The sequence below is a fragment of the Onthophagus taurus genome, chromosome 1, assembly GCF_036711975.1.
Source record: "Onthophagus taurus isolate NC chromosome 1, IU_Otau_3.0, whole genome shotgun sequence".
Taxonomy (NCBI): Eukaryota; Metazoa; Arthropoda; class Insecta; order Coleoptera; family Scarabaeidae; genus Onthophagus; species Onthophagus taurus.
The window spans coordinates 14305349-14328535 of NC_091966.1; the positions used below are offsets into that span (position 1 = coordinate 14305349).

General features: G+C 37.6%; 1 protein-coding gene and 1 long non-coding RNA gene across 8 annotated transcripts in view; one reads left to right on the plus strand and one right to left on the minus strand.

Annotated features, from left to right (window-relative positions):
* The window catches only part of LOC111429421 (Potassium voltage-gated channel protein Shaker), a 411559-nt gene that overhangs the window by 351504 nt on the left and 36868 nt on the right, over window positions 1-23187 (minus strand). The gene's annotated exons all lie outside the window — the stretch shown is intronic.
* On the plus strand, window positions 16431-18080 carry LOC139430395 (uncharacterized). 3 transcript variants are annotated; one of them, XR_011640876.1, is made up of 3 exons: window positions 16495-17370; window positions 17424-17878; window positions 17936-18080. It is a non-coding gene; the product is annotated as an uncharacterized lncRNA (long non-coding RNA). The 3 variants fall into 3 exon arrangements; XR_011640875.1 differs by having other exon boundaries at window positions 16506-17728; window positions 17787-17878; XR_011640874.1 differs by having other exon boundaries at window positions 16431-17878.

Below are 23187 nucleotides of genomic sequence, written 5' to 3' on the forward strand. Positions count from 1 at the left end.
CCCCCATTATATCGCAAATCCACCTACATTGGTTGGCATGTTTTTCTTGGCAATCCGATCGGCCGTGATAAGTGTTCCGTCGGCTGGTTGTCACTGGTGGTGATGAGATGGTACAAGTTTGTGGTTCTGATAGAAATTTGAGCTAAGGATTTGACTTAAATCCAAATTTACCGAATGCAAAAAGGTTACTGTTTTACGCTACTTTAAAACTACTGAATCCAATAACAAAAATTTTGACATACAAATAAAGATGAGGTTTAAATACACTTCAATAATACTCTCATAACCTCACCTGAAAACTTTATAACACTCTGCCGCTAAATTTTAAAATACCTTTAAATTCGATATAAAGTCCGTTGTTGTAGGTTTTTTATACCATAATTACCCAACTAAGAGAGCTTATATATGCCTAAAATTAGTAATGGTTCATTTAAAGTAATTCACTGGTTGTGAAAGATAAAAAAATTCGGATTACCCAAATGGACTTTTAACAATTTCGAGCTACGAATATAGGAAATGAAGTTGTACGAGCTAAAACAGCCGACTGAATTTCGTATTTCAGTTCATGGTTATATAAAGATCTAAATCGGCATTTAACTATTTCTAAACGAATTTTGTTAAGACACCTTGTTGTTAGCACATTTACATTGGTAGAAAACTCCAACCAATTTACGAATTTACCAGTAAAATTTGGAACTAACAGAAAATTCATTTATTATTATGTATTAACTATCTTTGTGTAATGAAAGAGGCATTATGGTGGATTTTGTCTTTTAATCTTATTGAATTAAATGAGAATATGTTCGTATACCTTAAGTAAACAGTATCTATTATTTATAATTATATATTTTAATGATTTTCGCATTCCCTTAAAATTGCTTTATAACATACGGATAGCTTACATTCTAGATAAGTGTCCACATACCTATCGATAATGATCAATACAAAAAATAATTTATATATACAGTTGCTCACTATATTATCCAATGCGATGGTTCAAAATTGGGTTGACCCCTATTGGTGTGCGAAATTTTTGTCTTTTTATTGCTTTATCGAAAACCAACACGAACGGCTCGTATGAACTCTCTGAATCTTCAGAATTAGGTCATGAGGAATCGATGTATGTAAGAGATATAAGCTTCAATTCCGTTTTAATGCACTTACTGAAGGAGAAAGATTTTCTGATGTCACCGTTCACCTCGTTTCACATAAACTACATCTACCTCATCTATATTTCAGTTAGACAATAAATTGCAACGGTTTATATATTTATTTAGGCACTTTCTCTGGCGATACCTTCAAAACAAATCAGATAGCTTATGCTTTTAATAAAGGATTTCGGTATTTTAATTCTCCGTGTGCTGCGACTCAACTTTCTAAAATGTGAACAAGATGCTTCATGCTATATAAGTATTCCCTTATTATCTTACATGTGTAACCTTTATGGTAGAAACTTTATGTATTTATATATAGGGTGATAATTTTGAGCTCTATTAAGAAACTTGATACCTTTAAAGCGTTGGTGAGATTCAGTTAAAACTCAACGGTTACATGCGGACATATTGGATTTTTTTAGAATGCGCATTCGTATCGTTGTTCATGTTGCGTTAAAAATATCAAAATACAGCAATAAGCCATTCATGCAATAAGACAATCTAAAATTTGATTAAAAACAAACAAACTATTAAAAAATCGAATTGTTTCAAAATAGCGCAAGTGTATCGATCAGACCGGGTTTATCAACCGGGGTACTTTGCAACAAAATGTTATTCATAACCTGAAGCTCTGTCCAAACAAAATTTAAACTTGTTGGCCATTGAGTGCCATTGAAATTGAACAGTTTTGAACACACAGCTGTTCAAACATTCAGAATTAGCACATTTGAGAGACTAAAAAAACTCTCTTAAAAATGCAATATCAAGTTTTTAAGAATATGATATGGTATTAAATTCATTTTAAGCATTTTTTGTTTAAAATGAATTTAATGCAATATCAAGTTGCAAAATAATCGATGCGAAATCATTTATTGATGGCACGAAGAGTCTTAAAATACATTTCAAAATTTTAGAAGATGATCTCATTCCTATTACCAAAAGTGCCCTAAATTTTGAAAAGTTGTGAATCATGCAGGACGAACCACTACCCTATTGGACCAATAGACTGTTTAAAATCCTGGTTTAACTCTTTGAAGAGCAGATTCTGCCATTGGAACACGCAAAGACTACTAGAATAGAAATCGCTTACCCACCACATTCTCCACATTTAAACCCTTGAGACTCATTTTTGAACTGTAATATTAAAGACAAAATTTGTGTAAATGACTCCAAAATATGTCGATACTTAAGTAAATTTTGTAGAATTATACTGTTTTTCTGCGCCACAACACAGCCATTGATAATGGAACCATATCCAACATGTCATAAATTAAATTATCAAACAATAATTGTCACCTTATACAAGATGTGTATATGAGAATTCAAAGAAACTATTGGTTTACATCGATACTTCCTTTTTCTTTCACTAGAAGCTATGGTGGTTTAATATACTATTAAGATTTTATTGATCACGGTGAAAAACGTATATTATCTTTTTCCAGCAAGCTATTTGGTGTTATGTTTTCCAAGTGAAGTAACTGTGCTATTAAATCTAGTGCTCATGTTATAAGCATCCAAATTTGGTGCGTATCGGGTATCTTCTTGTATAGCTTTTATTGCTGTTTCTGATGGTGAAAGATGAACCGGAATTTCGCTTAAAAACAGAACATAATTTACAATAATTTCAGTTGTAATCACTTCGAATGAAAATAAATATGTCTGATTAAAAATCTTATAATCCCAATCATCTACGGGTTTTGAAGTTCCTAATCCACATCTATTTTTAACATGATTCGTTAATCTAAGTAATAAACCCTTTTCTGACAAATGTTGTACGCGTACTTGAACTACCAGGTTTTCTGATCCACCAGGTAATAGAAGAACATAATTTTACGATCAATTTTATTAGCTGGATATGTATGAATCGTTGCAAATAGAACTGATGTTTTTTGGTAATTACCCATTTGAAAATAATTGTCCCCGAGGTTTTTCCGTAATCTTAATTGAGGGCCCAACCTAATTTGCATTTTCACATTTTCTGTAATTGTAGTTTATATTCAGGGTAACGATAAAACGGTACGGTTTTATTAATGTATGCCTTCTAACCGGTGGAAAGTACCGTGAACGATTTAATAGCAAAAACGATGTCCCTAACAATTCTAAACACGTGTTCTTGATTTGTGACATCATAAAGTAGGTTTTTGCGATTCAAGTTGTAGCTTGCAAATCTATCTTGGTCGGTCAGTTCCGAAGAAGAAGGAATGCGATAGTAATTAAGTCACAACTAATTAATACTTTTGTGGGAAAGCACAGAAAACAGCTCCATAGGTACCCCCACCGTATGCTACGGCGCATTTGACCTTCACCGGCCAAGATAGATTTGCCAAAGTTTGCAATGGTGATGAAATTGATGTAACTACTGTTCAGAAACCCGACAAAGTAGTAGCATGACGTGGGATATGACAGGTTAGAGCACTCACTTCAACAGATACGTTAGTAACTGAAGCCTATACAGCAAATGCTGTAGGAAAAAAACGTTCCTCTAGGTTTCGTATTTCCAAAGTACGCTATCACGACCGTTGCAAGCCGAAATATTCATCAATAAATTCATTACCGTTTCGTATAAATATTAGACAATCACTCATCTCAAACTAATTCAAAAGCTTTGGATTGTTTCATAGAAAATTGTATTGCATCACTTACATTGTATTCCCTTTCTTTTCTGTTTTCTTAAGCTCTAACTACTCGATCGGTCTGTGTGTGAACCTTTGAAAAAAGCTATTAATACAACTTGTGATGCATAGATGAGAAACAATCCGAGCAAAAATTAGTTGTAGAGTCCAATAGCACAAATCTACAAGCTTCTATTTCTATTATGACTGCAGAAACACATTTATCAGTGTTAACTGTTTGTCCAGAAGATCACTTTCATATTATTCCTGAAACAATCACTAGAAGAGAAACTATTATCACACCACCAATTACTTCATTGATCACCACCTAAAAACCTTAAAAAGAAAACCCACATAGAAGCTGTATCTATGTTATCTACTAGTACTCCAGTTGTATTTTCAGCAGAAGAAGTACAACCTTCCCGAATTGCTATGTGAGCAAAAAATCAGAAAATCTGCGATTTATACTGAGATTCAGCCAAAAGCAGCTTATTCAGCAATAACATAAACATGAACATGAAAAAAAAAAATGATCGAAAGCAGAAGTAGAACATTTCTGTAATAATAAAAGCAAACCAGGCGAAAATGGATACGTTGCTCAAGTTATACAGTTTGAGCTCACGAAAAGTGTACTTCCTTTATCACAATTGTGAATCCGAATAATTTTAAGATTAAGTTTTACCCAGACTACAATACTTTCAAAAGCTAGGTAAACTGGCTTAGAACCTGAGCTGGACTTTTGGTAGGAAAAAATTCTTATCGAGAACAAAATATATTGTTCACTAACATTTCACAACAGTTTTAATATTTTAGACCGTTTGTACCTATCTTTCTGACTTTCACCACTGATTTTATACCAATATAAATAACACAATAGGCATAGCAACAATATACCCCCTAAAACGCGATAAAGAATGGCTAAAAAGAATGTTTTTGAATAGCAGGCCTTATTTATAGGAGTTAAAACACATCTATAAATCTCGTAGGTCTTCATTAGACTACGAATAGAATACACCTTCCATTTTCCTCCCAATTTAATATTATTATTTAAATTACAATTTGTAATCCAGGTTGTAACTTTAAAGCTTCTTACTAATTTAATAATTAAAATATTCTTAGTACCGATTTCGTAGAACTCTAGAATTAATCGTCAGCCGAATCTACATAAATCAACTATCCATGAAATAATTAAGTGAGACGAAAATCACTTAATTAATTAAAACTTTGAAAGTCGCAAAATATAAAATATAAACACATTAAAAACTTTTCAACATTTTTATGGCATTAAATCCTGCAGACAAGGATAATTAAACACTTAATTACACGTAAATTAAATTTGGATATTTTAAAGCTTATCCAAAAACTATTGTTTTCTAATATTGATGTTATTAAAAATACTCTATTGCATGGTGTTGATGCTATATTTGCAAATGTATGCAACTCCCGTGAGAGAAAGATTGAATTTTTTATGTAAACCTTAATTAATTTATGAATTTTTACTGAGCACATTTTAATAAGTAATCAAGCAAAACGTTTTCAATTTTATTTTACTGTATACAGACCGATTAGCAGGAAACATAAGATTTTATTTCAGTTGTATGTCACGGCTTTTAGTTATCACATCCATATATTTTCTGTGTGTTGTAATTCACGACGTATTTACATAAGTAAACACAACATCCTGCGAAATTGCACGCTGTACTGTAGCGCTATAGTTGAGAATGCATAACATCCCTATAACAAATGAATTTGAACTACAAAATGTAAACACACTGAAAGCAGCGTAATGCAGTTATCTACACCGCACAATACACCCAATATGTTCTAACGTAAAGTTTACTGATTTATAATGTAAATTAGAATAAAAACAATACTTTTTCTGGTCCTTTTATTTATTTTGTAACCGGTTTCGGCTTACACCATCATCAGAGGCTTTAAGAACATACATATATATTCTAATTTACATTATCTTAGATTGATTTAATTATACATGAATAAAAAACCAACAGTGATGGTAAATAAAAAAAATCATCTTAATTGTGAATAAATAGTTGAGTGTTTTCAAATGGTTGGCTTCACAGCTTTTCAATCATCAATCTTTGGCGCGCGCTCGAACCTCACAATCAATTAGAAAAGTTTGGCTGGCTATCGGTAGCTTGTAGAAAATAAAGGAAAAAGTGTCAAGTGGCCATTATTAAGTAATGGAACGATCATTAATCATTTCTTTTTCTCAAGAGAAAAATAGAGCTAATATGACTGAACTAACGTTCCTTTTACTAATTAGACATCACAATTAATTAATTTTTTGATTTATTACTTACAGAAAATTATCATGATTCGATTAATTCTTGAGTATGTTTTCCTACATTAAAAAGAAACCGATCAATACAAAACATAAACGGCGTAATAGTTAAGAATTATAATTTAAAACGAACGATTTACATGCCCCAGTAGTCCAATTAAATTCTAACTCGATATAAACGACACGTTATGCGGATCGCGTGCAGAAACGCAGTTTAGGACGTGACGTGCCGTTAAAGTCCGGAGACTGTTTAGAAACGGATTTGTCAGGATTACATGGAAAATATTTACCTCGATAGCTCTCAAATTTAATAAAATTTGACACAAACGGAATTAAATCATCACCTAAAGAAACCCATTAGAATTAAATACCATTAATAGCATATTAAAAAGGGACGAATGTTTGCTTTTCGTTAAAGGTCTAAGGAATACAGTAATGTTTCTGGTGGCAGGTTTACCAAGATAGGTATTTGAATAGGTCTTTCACCCGTGGGAAGTGTTTCAGGCAGTATTTACCACGTTTCATTAAATTTGCATTAGCGCTTGAGCATATCCTCGGCCGACTGAAACTTGTTCATGAAAAAGTACGTTTCCGACCAGGAAACCAAACCGTTGCCGTTACGAAAACAACTTGGAAAAGGGGTGTCTTTGTGGGCTGGGTCGTGCCTTTATGATAAATGGCTTTGTATTATTAAGAACGTACCTGAAACTGAAAATTTTACTTATGAAATTTATTTCTCCCGGCATACTTTCGTATTCTTTGAAACTTTACTACATTTTTAAAGTGATAAAATATCTAGAGAAATTTTGCTTCTAGAGGATAAGAAATAAAGCGATCTGATTTATATACACTAAACCCTCGATATAACGGACTAATATAGGAAAGGGAGTGTCCCTTATAGCCAAATGTCTATATGAAAAAATTGTAATTTGCACTTTAAACTGTTTCTGTGGATAGCTATCCACACCGTTGCGTTTAGTCTACTTGACTTTATATTTATATCAAGGACGGTAGAATTTAAGAGTACAGCTACATGCCAATAACAAGTGCAAAGCTCGAAGGCCCGTTCGTGACGTCACGCATAGGTATGCAGAGATTAGATCGAGTTGTATGTCTCTTAAGACGGCTAAGCCCGAAAGTTTCTAGGTCTAGCGCTGATTAACACTGAATAACAACTAAAATTAGTAGTAAAAGTAGAAGTAACACTAGACCAAGAAACATTCGGGTTTGGCCGTCTTAAGAGACATGCGGCTAAATCCGAATGTTTCTAGGTCTAGGTCTAGTGTTAGTTCTAGTTTTAGTTCAATGAAAGATATGAGTAGCTTAGATTCAAAGGCGGCCACTATTTGGGTAACAGGGTAGAAGGAGTAGCACGACGTTACTTCCTCGAGGTTAATATTCTACAAGAAAAGAGGGCGGTGATAGAAAGACTGCTAAGTTTACTTCAAACTGTGCTGCAATAAAAACATTGGATTGGATATCTATAACGGAAAAAGAGTCCATAAGCTTCGTGTGAAGGCTTTTTTTAGCCTGCTGAAGGAAAGAAGAGATGGAATATTCACCACAAGCTTTGACTGCCAAAAAAATTTTGCTATTCTAAGACCTCCTGATTCGGTGACATACTACAGCAGGCAGTTGTATTTACATAACTTTTCTATTGTCCAAGGTAGTTCCAAGGACACTCTAAAAGGGAACACATTGTTATACACCTGGGAAGAACATGATTTACCAAAAGGAACTAATGAAATAGCGTCTTGTGTTTATCAAATGCTGCAAAATATCGATTTTGCAGGAATTTCTACACTACGATGCATTGCAGATGACAAAAATTCGATTCTTATGTTAATGCTTGGAAAATAGATCCTACACGTGGCACCTTCCACACTTGAAAAAATAGAATGCATTTTCCCTTTTCTTGGGCATTCATTTATTCCGTCCGATAGAGTGTTTGCAGGGATAGAAAAAGTCATCAGAAAGAACGAGGTACTTTCCCAATAATAGGAGTTTTACACAATTTGGAAAGCTATTATTGATTGGAAAAGTGAAATGACTGCTATTATGAAACCACCAGGGTAGTGGCATTTCAAGTTTGCACCTTCCAAGCGTTTCTTCATGGAAAGGAATAAAAAATAATAACGTCCTTACTCAACTAGAATTTACTTACAAGGTTAAGGTAGAGAGTTACAGTGAAGTTTATAGAAAGGGAAAATGTGTAACCACAGCAAATCCTAAACAAATTTCTACCGGAAGAATTCTAAATGCTTCTAAAGTTCACGATGTTGATAAGCTTTTAAAAAAACATTATGACATAATTGGCAGCAGATCGACTGCCTTGAGTTTTACAAGATCATCATGAACTGGACGAGGAAGAGTTTACTGTAAATGAAAGTATTCTTTGTGAAGAGACCTCAAAAGAAACTGAAACAAAAATTTAGTGGACCCTTTAATGCTTTGCTCAATGTATTTCTGTTTCATTCTTTAAGTGTACTCTTTTATAATTTTGGGTTAAATAAAGTTACAGAGAGATACAGCATTGGCTGGTGAACTGAGAAAATGAACCGCCAATGGACACAAAATATGGATAGAATGACGGCAGCTCCAATAACCGAAATACGCAAACACAATCGACTCTCGGGAAAAGGGACAGCAGTTCACCAAAGGGACGGGAGCAATCGTAAAAACGGATTTTCCTTCAATACTTAATATGAATGACCTAAACACAATCATTTCAATATCTGAATGTTCCCTTATAAGATCTTTTTTAATAAAGGTTTCTCAAACAGACAACCCACCCTTTAATCGCTGGTTGCCATTTAAATGATTTTGGCTTTGAATGATAGTTGTAAGACAACATTTAACTTATTCAGCTTTAATGACATATATTACTTAAATCTGACTAACTGATCACAATGGCGTAGCTAGCAGTAACATGGCAGATGAGATAGTTAAGCTTGTACTAAATAGTAGTAATCTTCCAGAACATGTAATTGGCGTATCGTTTACCTTGAACATGGAAGGTGGACTGAGAGCAAAGCAGATTCAGTCTACATTATACTAATGCTGCGACCACGAGACACGCTAAGAGGATTATTGACATCTCACAGTTGCAAACCAGGACAACTTTTGAATTTAATCGAGGTATCAAGATTGACCTCAATACAAGACCTGTAAAGCATGTTTTATGCCATTAGCCTACGGACAATCGTATCTAGTTGTCAAGGCTTGGAGCTCAATTTACATCCCCTAAGGACTTGAGTGATACTTCACTATTTCATTCATGCACTGGCTAAAACCTGGGTGTTTATTAAAGTCCGTTGTTAGTTTCAAACGTTCAGATGGTCAAATGTTCAGTAATAGCAACACTACATCTAAAATGGAATGTGTAAATAAATTATAAGTGGCATTTCAAGTTTGCACCTTCCAAGCGTTTCTTTATTGAATTGAATAAAAAAGAATAACATCCTTACTCAACTAGAATTTACTTACAAGGTCAAGGTAGAGAGTAACAGTGGGGTTTATAGAAAGGAAAATTGTGTAAACAGCAAATCCTAAATAAATTTCTACCGGAAGAATCCTAAATGCTTCTAAAGTGCACGATGTTGATAAGCTTTTAAAAAAACGTTATGACATAATTGGTAGCAGATCGACTGCCTTGAGTTTTACAAGAACATTGTTTCCCAAATGGCTTCTACAAATGAACTGGAGGAGGAAGAGTTTACTGTAAAGGAGAATATTCTTTGTGAAGAACCCCAGAAGAAACTGAAGCAAGAATTTAGTGGATGCTTTGCGCAGTGTATTTCTGTTTCATCCTTTAAGTATACTCTCTTATAATTTTGGGTTAAATAAAGTTTATTTTGCATAATGGAATTGTTATTGAACACAAATGAAGTAAAAGATAAAAAAAGAGAAACAAAAAATTGATAAAGTGCCAAAACCGGCCATATTCCAACAAAAATTTAAAATTTTCATAAAAATGCTTGAAATATTTCATACATAATGACAATCGTAAATATTAAGCTACAACTAAAACAGCGGTAAAATGTTTAAACTCTTGTTTCTGCAGGTACAGTGTGGAGATGGCCGCTTTTGATATTAATGTACTCATATACAACAATGAAATAACGCTGAACGCTGAATAATAACTAAAACCAGAACTTACACTACTGGTGTGAAGTTATCCATAAATCCCAGCAATAAACTTAAAACATTAATAATTCCGTAACCAATACGATTTGGGTAACCAAATTTCACACACAGGTCACTCTTACCCTCAAGAACAGCTAACCACCCCCATTTGGTAAAAAAAAAATTTTTCAACCCTCACCCCCGAAAAAGGGATGTTTTCGCCCTGATGGGCACCTTCGAATTAAACGAAATTCTACCACATAATAGAACACACTTCTAAGTATTTTTATCAATTTTCAAAACACCGTAAGCCCTAACGGTTTTCGAGAAAAAAAATCAGTATTATAAACCGCGGATGGGACTTTAGGGGTGAATTTGACCCCGTTGGGCACCTTCAAAATTGATGAAATTTTAGGATGATTTAGAGGATGCCTTTAGCGATTGAAGTCAACCATCCAAACACCGTAAGGTATAACGGTTTCCGAGAAAAAAAATGTGTTATTAGACACTATAGGTACAGAGCGCGGCGCGGACTTTGGGGGTGAATTTGACCCCGTTGGGCACCTCCAAAATTGACGAAATTTTAGGATGATTTAGAGGATGCCTTTAGCGATTGAAATCAACCATCCAAACACCGTAATGTATTACGGTTTCCGAGAAAAAAAAAGTGTTATTAGACACTATAGGTATACAGCGCGGCGCGGACTTTGGGGGTGAATTTGACCCCGTTGGGCACCTCCAAAATTGACGAAATTTTAGGATGATTTAGAGGATGCCTTTAGCGATTGAAATCAACCATCCAAACACCGTAATGTATTACGGTTTCCGAGAAAAAAAAAGTGTTATTAGACACTATAGGTATACAGCGCGGCGCGGACTTTGGGGGTGAATTTGACCCCGTTGGGCACCTCCAAAATTGACGAAATTTTAGGATGATTTAGAGGATGCCTTTAGCGATTGAAATCAACCATCCAAACACCGTAATGTATTACGGTTTCCGAGAAAAAAAATGTGTTATTAGACACTATAGGTATACAGCGCGGCGCGGACTTTGGGGGTGAATTTGACCCCGTTGGGCACCTCCAAAATTGACGAAATTTTAGGATGATTTAGAGGATGCCTTTAGCGATTGAAATCAACCATCCAAACACCGTAATGTATTACGGTTTCCGAGAAAAAAAATGTGTTATTAGACACTATAGGTATACAGCGCGGCGCGGACTTTGGGGGTGAATTTGACCCCGTTGGGCACCTCCAAAATTGACGAAATTTTAGGATGATTTAGAGGATGCCTTTAGCGATTGAAATCAACCATCCAAACACCGTAATGTATTACGGTTTCCGAGAAAAAAAATGTGTTATTAGACACTATAGGTATACAGCGCGGCGCGGACTTTGGGGGTGAATTTGACCCCGTTGGGCACCTCCAAAATTGACGAAATTTTAGGATGATTTAGAGGATGCCTTTAGCGATTGAAATCAACCATCCAAACACCGTAATGTATTACGGTTTCCGAGAAAAAAAAAGTGTTATTAGACACTATAGGTATACAGCGCGGCGCGGACTTTGGGGGTGAATTTGACCCCGTTGGGCACCTCCAAAATTGACGAAATTTTAGGATGATTTAGAGGATGCCTTTAGCGATTGAAATCAACCATCCAAACACCGTAATGTATTACGGTTTCCGAGAAAAAAAAAGTGTTATTAGACACTATAGGTATACAGCGCGGCGCGGACTTTGGGGGTGAATTTGACCCCGTTGGGCACCTCCAAAATTGACGAAATTTTAGGATGATTTAGAGGATGCCTTTAGCGATTGAAATCAACCATCCAAACACCGTAATGTATTACGGTTTCCGAGAAAAAAAAAGTGTTATTAGACACTATAGGTATACAGCGCGGCGCGGACTTTGGGGGTGAATTTGACCCCGTTGGGCACCTCCAAAATTGACGAAATTTTAGGATGATTTAGAGGATGCCTTTAGCGATTGAAATCAACCATCCAAACACCGTAATGTATTACGGTTTCCGAGAAAAAAAAAGTGTTATTAGACACTATAGGTATACAGCGCGGCGCGGACTTTGGGGGTGAATTTGACCCCGTTGGGCACCTCCAAAATTGACGAAATTTTAGGATGATTTAGAGGATGCCTTTAGCGATTGAAATCAACCATCCAAACACCGTAATGTATTACGGTTTCCGAGAAAAAAAAAGTGTTATTAGACACTATAGGTATACAGCGCGGCGCGGACTTTGGGGGTGAATTTGACCCCGTTGGGCACCTCCAAAATTGACGAAATTTTAGGATGATTTAGAGGATGCCTTTAGCGATTGAAATCAACCATCCAAACACCGTAATGTATTACGGTTTCCGAGAAAAAAAATGTGTTATTAGACACTATAGGTATACAGCGCGGCGCGGACTTTGGGGGTGAATTTGACCCCGTTGGGCACCTCCAAAATTGACGAAATTTTAGGATGATTTAGAGGATGCCTTTAGCAATTGATATCAACCATCCAAACACCGTAATGTATTACGGTTTCCGAGAAAAAAAATGTGTTATTAGACACTATAGGTATACAGCGCTGCGCGGACTTTGGGGGTGAATTTGACCCCGTTGGGCACCTCCAAAATTGACGAAATTTTAGGATGATTTAGAGGATGCCTTTAGCAATTGATATCAACCATCCAAACACCGTAATGTATCACGGTTTCCGAGAAAAAAAATGTGTTATTAGACACTATAGGTATACAGCGCGGCGCGGACTTTGGGGGTGAATTTGACCCCGTTGGGCACCTCCAAAATTGATGAAATTTTAGGATGATTTAGAGGATGCCTTTAGCGATTGAAATCAACCATCCAAACACCGTAAGGTATTACGGTTTCCGAGAAAAAAAATGTGTTATTAGACACTATAGGTACAGATCGCGGCGCGGACTTTGGGGGTGAATTTGACCCCGTTGGGCACCTCCAAAATTGATGAAATTTTAGGATGATTTAGAGGATGCCTTTAGCGATTGAAATCAACCATCCAAACACCGTAATGTATTACGGTTTCCGAGAAAAAAAAAGTGTTATTAGACACTATAGGTATACAGCGCGGCGCGGCGCGGACTTTGGGGGTGAATTTGACCCCGTTGGGCACCTCCAAAATTGACGAAATTTTAGGATGATTTAGAGGATGCCTTTAGCGATTGAAATCAACCATCCAAACACCGTAAGGTATTACGGTTTCCGAGAAAAAAAATGTGTTATTAGACACTATAGGTACAGATCGCGGCGCGGACTTTGGGGGTGAATTTGACCCCGTTGGGCACCTCCAAAATTGATAAAATTTTAGGATGATTTAGAGGATGCCTTTAGCGATTGAAATCAACCATCCAAACACCGTAAGGTATTACGGTTTCCGAGAAAAAAAATGTGTTATTAGACACTATAGGTACAGATCGCGGCGCGGACTTTGGGGGTGAATTTGACCCCGTTGGGCACCTCCAAAATTGACGAAATTTTAGGATGATTTAGAGGATGCCTTTAGCGATTGAAATCAACCATCCAAACACCGTAATGTATTACGGTTTCCGAGAAAAAAAAAGTGTTATTAGACACTATAGGTATACAGCGCGGCGCGGACTTTGGGGGTGAATTTGACCCCGTTGGGCACCTCCAAAATTGACGAAATTTTAGGATGATTTAGAGGATGCCTTTAGCGATTGAAATCAACCATCCAAACACCGTAATGTATTACGGTTTCCGAGAAAAAAAAAGTGTTATTAGACACTATAGGTATACAGCGCGGCGCGGACTTTGGGGGTGAATTTGACCCCGTTGGGCACCTCCAAAATTGACGAAATTTTAGGATGATTTAGAGGATGCCTTTAGCGATTGAAATCAACCATCCAAACACCGTAATGTATTACGGTTTCCGAGAAAAAAAATGTGTTATTAGACACTATAGGTATACAGCGCGGCGCGGACTTTGGGGGTGAATTTGACCCCGTTGGGCACCTCCAAAATTGACGAAATTTTAGGATGATTTAGAGGATGCCTTTAGCGATTGAAATCAACCATCCAAACACCGTAATGTATTACGGTTTCCGAGAAAAAAAATGTGTTATTAGACACTATAGGTATACAGCGCGGCGCGGACTTTGGGGGTGAATTTGACCCCGTTGGGCACCTCCAAAATTGACGAAATTTTAGGATGATTTAGAGGATGCCTTTAGCGATTGAAATCAACCATCCAAACACCGTAATGTATTACGGTTTCCGAGAAAAAAAATGTGTTATTAGACACTATAGGTATACAGCGCGGCGCGGACTTTGGGGGTGAATTTGACCCCGTTGGGCACCTCCAAAATTGACGAAATTTTAGGATGATTTAGAGGATGCCTTTAGCGATTGAAATCAACCATCCAAACACCGTAATGTATTACGGTTTCCGAGAAAAAAAAAGTGTTATTAGACACTACAGGTATACAGCGCGGCGCGGACTTTGGGGGTGAATTTGACCCCGTTGGGCACCTCCAAAATTGACGAAATTTTAGGATGATTTAGAGGATGCCTTTAGCGATTGAAATCAACCATCCAAACACCGTAATGTATTACGGTTTCCGAGAAAAAAAAAGTGTTATTAGACACTATAGGTATACAGCGCGGCGCGGACTTTGGGGGTGAATTTGACCCCGTTGGGCACCTCCAAAATTGACGAAATTTTAGGATGATTTAGAGGATGCCTTTAGCGATTGAAATCAACCATCCAAACACCGTAATGTATTACGGTTTCCGAGAAAAAAAAAGTGTTATTAGACACTATAGGTATACAGCGCGGCGCGGACTTTGGGGGTGAATTTGACCCCGTTGGGCACCTCCAAAATTGACGAAATTTTAGGATGATTTAGAGGATGCCTTTAGCGATTGAAATCAACCATCCAAACACCGTAATGTATTACGGTTTCCGAGAAAAAAAAAGTGTTATTAGACACTATAGGTATACAGCGCGGCGCGGACTTTGGGGGTGAATTTGACCCCGTTGGGCACCTCCAAAATTGACGAAATTTTAGGATGATTTAGAGGATGCCTTTAGCGATTGAAATCAACCATCCAAACACCGTAATGTATTACGGTTTCCGAGAAAAAAAATGTGTTATTAGACACTATAGGTATACAGCGCGGCGCGGACTTTGGGGGTGAATTTGACCCCGTTGGGCACCTCCAAAATTGACGAAATTTTAGGATGATTTAGAGGATGCCTTTAGCAATTGATATCAACCATCCAAACACCGTAATGTATTACGGTTTCCGAGAAAAAAAATGTGTTATTAGACACTATAGGTATACAGCGCTGCGCGGACTTTGGGGGTGAATTTGACCCCGTTGGGCACCTCCAAAATTGACGAAATTTTAGGATGATTTAGAGGATGCCTTTAGCAATTGATATCAACCATCCAAACACCGTAATGTATCACGGTTTCCGAGAAAAAAAATGTGTTATTAGACACTATAGGTATACAGCGCGGCGCGGACTTTGGGGGTGAATTTGACCCCGTTGGGCACCTCCAAAATTGATGAAATTTTAGGATGATTTAGAGGATGCCTTTAGCGATTGAAATCAACCATCCAAACACCGTAAGGTATTACGGTTTCCGAGAAAAAAAATGTGTTATTAGACACTATAGGTACAGATCGCGGCGCGGACTTTGGGGGTGAATTTGACCCCGTTGGGCACCTCCAAAATTGATGAAATTTTAGGATGATTTAGAGGATGCCTTTAGCGATTGAAATCAACCATCCAAACACCGTAATGTATTACGGTTTCCGAGAAAAAAAAAGTGTTATTAGACACTATAGGTATACAGCGCGGCGCGGCGCGGACTTTGGGGGTGAATTTGACCCCGTTGGGCACCTCCAAAATTGACGAAATTTTAGGATGATTTAGAGGATGCCTTTAGCGATTGAAATCAACCATCCAAACACCGTAAGGTATTACGGTTTCCGAGAAAAAAAATGTGTTATTAGACACTATAGGTACAGATCGCGGCGCGGACTTTGGGGGTGAATTTGACCCCGTTGGGCACCTCCAAAATTGATAAAATTTTAGGATGATTTAGAGGATGCCTTTAGCGATTGAAATCAACCATCCAAACACCGTAAGGTATTACGGTTTCCGAGAAAAAAAATGTGTTATTAGACACTATAGGTACAGATCGCGGCGCGGACTTTGGGGGTGAATTTGACCCCGTTGGGCACCTCCAAAATTGACGAAATTTTAGGATGATTTAGAGGATGCCTTTAGCAATTGATATCAACCATCCAAACACCGTAATGTATTACGGTTTCCGAGAAAAAAAATGTGTTATTAGACACTATAGGTATACAGCGCGGCGCGGACTTTGGGGGTGAATTTGACCCCGTTGGGCACCTCCAAAATTGACGAAATTTTAGGATGATTTAGAGGATGCCTTTAGCGATTTAAATCGACCATCCAAACACCGTAAGGTATAACGGTTTCCGAGAAAGAAAATTTGTTATTAGACACTATAGGTACACAGCGCGGCGCGGACTTTGGGGGTGAATTTGACCCCGTTGGGCACCTCCAAAATTGATGAAATTTTAGGATGATTTAGAGGATGCCTTTAGCAATTTAAATCGACCATCCAAACACCGACCACGGCTTCAGAGAAACAATTTCGTTATTAAATTGTACACGTATGTAGAGCAGATAGTAGGTGCCTTTAGCGATTTTAATAGATTATGAAAACTGCGAAACTCTTAATATTTCATGGAAAAAATAAATTTTGTTAAGAAAGGCATTTTGTAGTTTTATGGGCTTTTAGTCGTTACTGGCAAAGGGTAAGAACTCCGCCACGTGCAGTTACAAAAGGCGCAGGTATTAAGGAAAAAATATGTCCATATTTTTTGCATTATAAGTGCATTCCGGGAAAATAGTTGCCGACTTATTCGGTGTTGTTTTAGAGCGTCATACACATTTTTTAGATTTTGCCCGAAAGGTGAGGAGTAAACTTATAATATATAAAGATTCCTCAGCTATTGCAGAGATCAGCTGTTCTAGTTATCTCTTGTTAAAACCAGTGACCAGTGAAGATGTCGACGAAATTACTGTTTTTGGGCGATAGTAATTTTTGCCGAATGCTACGTACTAGAACTAACTACAAAGTATTTGTTCTAACAGATGTGAAATTAATTCCTACTAATGGTATATATTTTAGGACGACAACCAAAACAGTCAAGCAACGGAAAATATTTCCTCGACTTAGCAGTAGGCGGTCAAACAATACTAAAACTTTTGCGGCGCGCAAAGTGTATTCCAAAAACATGTTACCCTTGGTTTTGTGGAGATATTGTTGAACGTCATATCGTTATAATGATAAGAACTAAAGATATACTCCATAAAACATCACCATCGCAACTGAAGTCCCAATATTCTCACCTCTTCCGCTTCCTTCTTTCCTTAAATCCTAAAGGAATACAAATTTGCACAATTCCTCCCTGCAAAAACTTCGAGTCTGTGAACGTAAGATATTATAACTTCTCTATCATGCTATAAATAAATACTCTCCATGCCTTTATAGGAAATCAATCATTACATTCGACGGTTTTGTGCTGAAAAGCAAATCAATTGTACCGACATTGAAGCAATTGTTAACAGAACCATGATGGAAGGGTAACAAAACGTAAAAATGTTTCTTTTCTTATGTATTTAATACAAATTTCTACACAGGGATGGCATTTACTTAAATGAACAAGGGTTGGAAACGGTCTGGAACGCGGTAGCAAGTAATTATAATCATATTCTCAATCCATTACACAATTTAATTATAAGTAAAACAGACCATTAATATAATAAATTTCTTTCTCTATCAAAAGTTTTTTTTCTATCAAAAGTCCGCCCTCCAAATCATCCTAAAATTTCATCAATTTTGGAGGTGCCCAACGGGGTCAAATTCACCTCCAAAGTCCGCGCCGCGCTGTATACCTATAGTGTCTAATAACACATTTTTTTTCTCGGAAACCGTAATACATTACGGTGTTTGGATGGTTGATTTCAATCGCTAAAGGCATCCTCTAAATCATCCTAAAATTTCGTCAATTTTGGAGGTGCCCAACGGGGTCAAATTCACCCCCAAAGTCCGCGCCGCGCTGTATACCTATAGTGTCTAATAACACATTTTTTTTCTCGGAAACCGTAATACATTACGGTGTTTGGATGGTTGATTTCAATCGCTAAAGGCATCCTCTAAATCATCCTAAAATTTCGTCAATTTTGGAGGTGCCCAACGGGGTCAAATTCACCTCCAAAGTCCGCGCCGCGCTGTATACCTATAGTGTCTAATAACACATTTTTTTTCTCGGAAACCGTAATACATTACGGTGTTTGGATGGTTGATTTCAATCGCTAAAGGCATCCTCTAAATCATCCTAAAATTTCGTCAATTTTGGAGGTGCCCAACGGGGTCAAATTCACCCCCAAAGTCCGCGCCGCGCTGTATACCTATAGTGTCTAATAACACATTTTTTTTCTCGGAAACCGTAATACATTACGGTGTTTGGATGGTTGATTTCAATCGCTAAAGGCATCCTCTAAATCATCCTAAAATTTCGTCAATTTTGGAGGTGCCCAACGGGGTCAAATTCACCCCCAAAGTCCGCGCCGCGCTGTATACCTATAGTGTCTAATAACACATTTTTTTTCTCGGAAACCGTAATACATTACGGTGTTTGGATGGTTGATTTCAATCGCTAAAGGCATCCTCTAAATCATCCTAAAATTTCGTCAATTTTGGAGGTGCCCAACGGGGTCAAATTCACCCCCAAAGTCCGCGCCGCGCTGTATACCTATAGTGTCTAATAACACATTTTTTTTCTCGGAAACCGTAATACATTACGGTGTTTGGATGGTTGATTTCAATCGCTAAAGGCATCCTCTAAATCATCCTAAAATTTCGTCAATTTTGGAGGTGCCCAACGGGGTCAAATTCACCCCCAAAGTCCGCGCCGCGCTGTATACCTATAGTGTCTAATAACACATTTTTTTTCTCGGAAACCGTAATACATTACGGTGTTTGGATGGTTGATTTCAATCGCTAAAGGCATCCTCTAAATCATCCTAAAATTTCGTCAATTTTGGAGGTGCCCAACGGGGTCAAATTCACCCCCAAAGTCCGCGCCGCGCTGTATACCTATAGTGTCTAATAACACATTTTTTTTCTCGGAAACCGTAATACATTACGGTGTTTGGATGGTTGATATCAATTGCTAAAGGCATCCTCTAAATCATCCTAAAATTTCGTCAATTTTGGAGGTGCCCAACGGGGTCAAATTCACCCCCAAAGTCCGCGCCGCGCTGTATACCTATAGTGTCTAATAACACTTTTTTTTTCTCGGAAACCGTAATACATTACGGTGTTTGGATGGTTGATTTCAATCGCTAAAGGCATCCTCTAAATCATCCTAAAATTTCGTCAATTTTGGAGGTGCCCAACGGGGTCAAATTCACCCCCAAAGTCCGCGCCGCGCTGTATACCTATAGTGTCTAATAACACATTTTTTTTCTCGGAAACCGTAATACATTACGGTGTTTGGATGGTTGATATCAATTGCTAAAGGCATCCTCTAAATCATCCTAAAATTTCGTCAATTTTGGAGGTGCCCAACGGGGTCAAATTCACCCCCAAAGTCCGCGCCGCGCTGTATACCTATAGTGTCTAATAACACTTTTTTTTTCTCGGAAACCGTAATACATTACGGTGTTTGGATGGTTGATTTCAATCGCTAAAGGCATCCTCTAAATCATCCTAAAATTTCGTCAATTTTGGAGGTGCCCAACGGGGTCAAATTCACCCCCAAAGTCCGCGCCGCGATCTGTACCTATAGTGTCTAATAACACATTTTTTTTCTCGGAAACCGTAATACATTACGGTGTTTGGATGGTTGATTTCAATCGCTAAAGGCATCCTCTAAATCATCCTAAAATTTCGTCAATTTTGGAGGTGCCCAACGGGGTCAAATTCACCCCCAAAGTCCGCGCCGCGCTGTATACCTATAGTGTCTAATAACACATTTTTTTTCTCGGAAACCGTAATACATTACGGTGTTTGGATGGTTGATATCAATTGCTAAAGGCATCCTCTAAATCATCCTAAAATTTCGTCAATTTTGGAGGTGCCCAACGGGGTCAAATTCACCCCCAAAGTCCGCGCCGCGCTGTATACCTATAGTGTCTAATAACACTTTTTTTTTCTCGGAAACCGTAATACATTACGGTGTTTGGATGGTTGATTTCAATCGCTAAAGGCATCCTCTAAATCATCCTAAAATTTCGTCAATTTTGGAGGTGCCCAACGGGGTCAAATTCACCCCCAAAGTCCGCGCCGCGCTGTATACCTATAGTGTCTAATAACACTTTTTTTTTCTCGGAAACCGTAATACATTACGGTGTTTGGATGGTTGATTTCAATCGCTAAAGGCATCCTCTAAATCATCCTAAAATTTCGTCAATTTTGGAGGTGCCCAACGGGGTCAAATTCACCCCCAAAGTCCGCGCCGCGCTGTATACCTATAGTGTCTAATAACACATTTTTTTTCTCGGAAACCGTAATACATTACGGTGTTTGGATGGTTGATATCAATTGCTAAAGGCATCCTCTAAATCATCCTAAAATTTCGTCAATTTTGGAGGTGCCCAACGGGGTCAAATTCACCCCCAAAGTCCGCGCCGCGCTGTATACCTATAGTGTCTAATAACACTTTTTTTTTCTCGGAAACCGTAATACATTACGGTGTTTGGATGGTTGATTTCAATCGCTAAAGGCATCCTCTAAATCATCCTAAAATTTCGTCAATTTTGGAGGTGCCCAACGGGGTCAAATTCACCCCCAAAGTCCGCGCCGCGCTGTATACCTATAGTGTCTAATAACACATTTTTTTTCTCGGAAACCGTAATACATTACGGTGTTTGGATGGTTGATATCAATTGCTAAAGGCATCCTCTAAATCATCCTAAAATTTCGTCAATTTTGGAGGTGCCCAACGGGGTCAAATTCACCCCCAAAGTCCGCGCCGCGCTGTATACCTATAGTGTCTAATAACACTTTTTTTTTCTCGGAAACCGTAATACATTACGGTGTTTGGATGGTTGATTTCAATCGCTAAAGGCATCCTCTAAATCATCCTAAAATTTCATCAATTTTGAAGGTGCCCAACGGGGTCAAATTCACCCCTAAAGTCCCATCCGCGGTTTATAATACTGATTTTTTTTCTCGAAAACCGTTAGGGCTTACGGTGTTTTGAAAATTGATAAAAATACTTAGAAGTGTGTTCTATTATGTGGTAGAATTTCGTTTAATTCGAAGGTGCCCATCAGGGCGAAAACATCCCTTTTTCGGGGGTGAGGGTTGAAAAATTTTTTTTTTACCAAATGGGGGTGGTTAGCTGTTCTTGAGGGTAAGAGTGACCTGTGTGTGAAATTTGGTTACCCAAATCGTATTGGTTACGGAATTATTAATGTTTTAAGTTTATTGCTGGGATTTATGGATAACTTCACACCAGTACTTACACTAGCATTAGAACTAACTAAATCTAGAACTAGAGATATTCGGATTTTGCCGTTAAGATACGTATGGTTAAACCCGAATGATTTTAGTTCTAGGTATAGGGTTAGTTCTAGTTTTAGTTCAATGAAAAATATACAACAACCTGTATAGCGCTGAATAACAACTAAAACTATAACTATCACTAGACCTAGAACTAGAAACATTCGAATTTAGCCTACGGTGAGACCTACAGCTCGAGTGTTATATCAATTTGTCTACGTCTAATGTATAGACAACTCGGGGAGTACCCGGAGATTATCTCTGAACATGGAATAGAGCAACTTAAATAATAACCAGAGTTGGATTCTATCTATGGGCGCTAACATTATAGTATGATTTATATGTCTTATATACTATATTAACAGTATGGCTTAAAAATATTTTGTCCGTTATATTTGAAGTGTATTTTAGGGTTTTACTGTACTAAAATGATAAAAACACACGATTTAAGAAATCCAATTATCTTAATTAGCTGTTGTGGTAAGAGTTGAATGTAATGTACATAAAATACGTATGCTTGCGGATACACCTAATTAATTATGAGAATGTCGAAATAGAAAATACCCTTTTTCGTGTTTTCTCTTAATATATTTTTATTTCGCTTCGGGTCGGGCTTTTATTTATGAGCCAGGTGCTCGGAAAAACCCATAAATTCGTTGGCACAACCTTCTCCTCCAGCAGCAGCACTGCAGCACTCGCTGTATTTAATGAATTCACCGTGCCCACCATCGCGTCGCCCGCCCATTCAGGATCATACAAAACTCGCCACCGCCGCGTTACAATGCGGCGAACCGCCTGTTCGCAACCTCATCCCAGGGAAGAAACATTTTCCCCATTTTAATATTTTGCAAGCGCATTTTCCGCGCATTCAGATGCAAACCCAGTTGCGAGACAAGCGCTGGGGATATAAACGAGGAACCGTGTTGGATGGGAAATTTAACGGTTGCGTAAGAAAATCGTGTACTGGATTCGCCTGGTTTCCGAACTTTGCCAACTGCCGGAGGCTTGAAAAAAGAAAAACGCGAATTTTTCGGGATTTTGGTGGCGGCGCCAGGAAGTCTAGAGGACGCCGATGAATTTTTACCGCTCGCTTTTTTCCAGGATCTATAGAGTGTCAAGAGCAGCGTTACGCAATTCTTCTAAATCGCGTTTGGTAAATAGCCAAATGCTTACACTGCCACATTTTCCACTTTATATGATGGATTGGGTCATATATGTACTTTATAACGGATACAATTCATTTGTGTAATAAAACTATTTTAAGAAATCATTTTTAAAATTTAAATCTAATTTATTTCCAGATGTTTAATTAACCTGTTGCATACATGTACACTCTCATTTCCAATTTCGTTGCGTTGGTGCCAGCAAACACCACTGTACT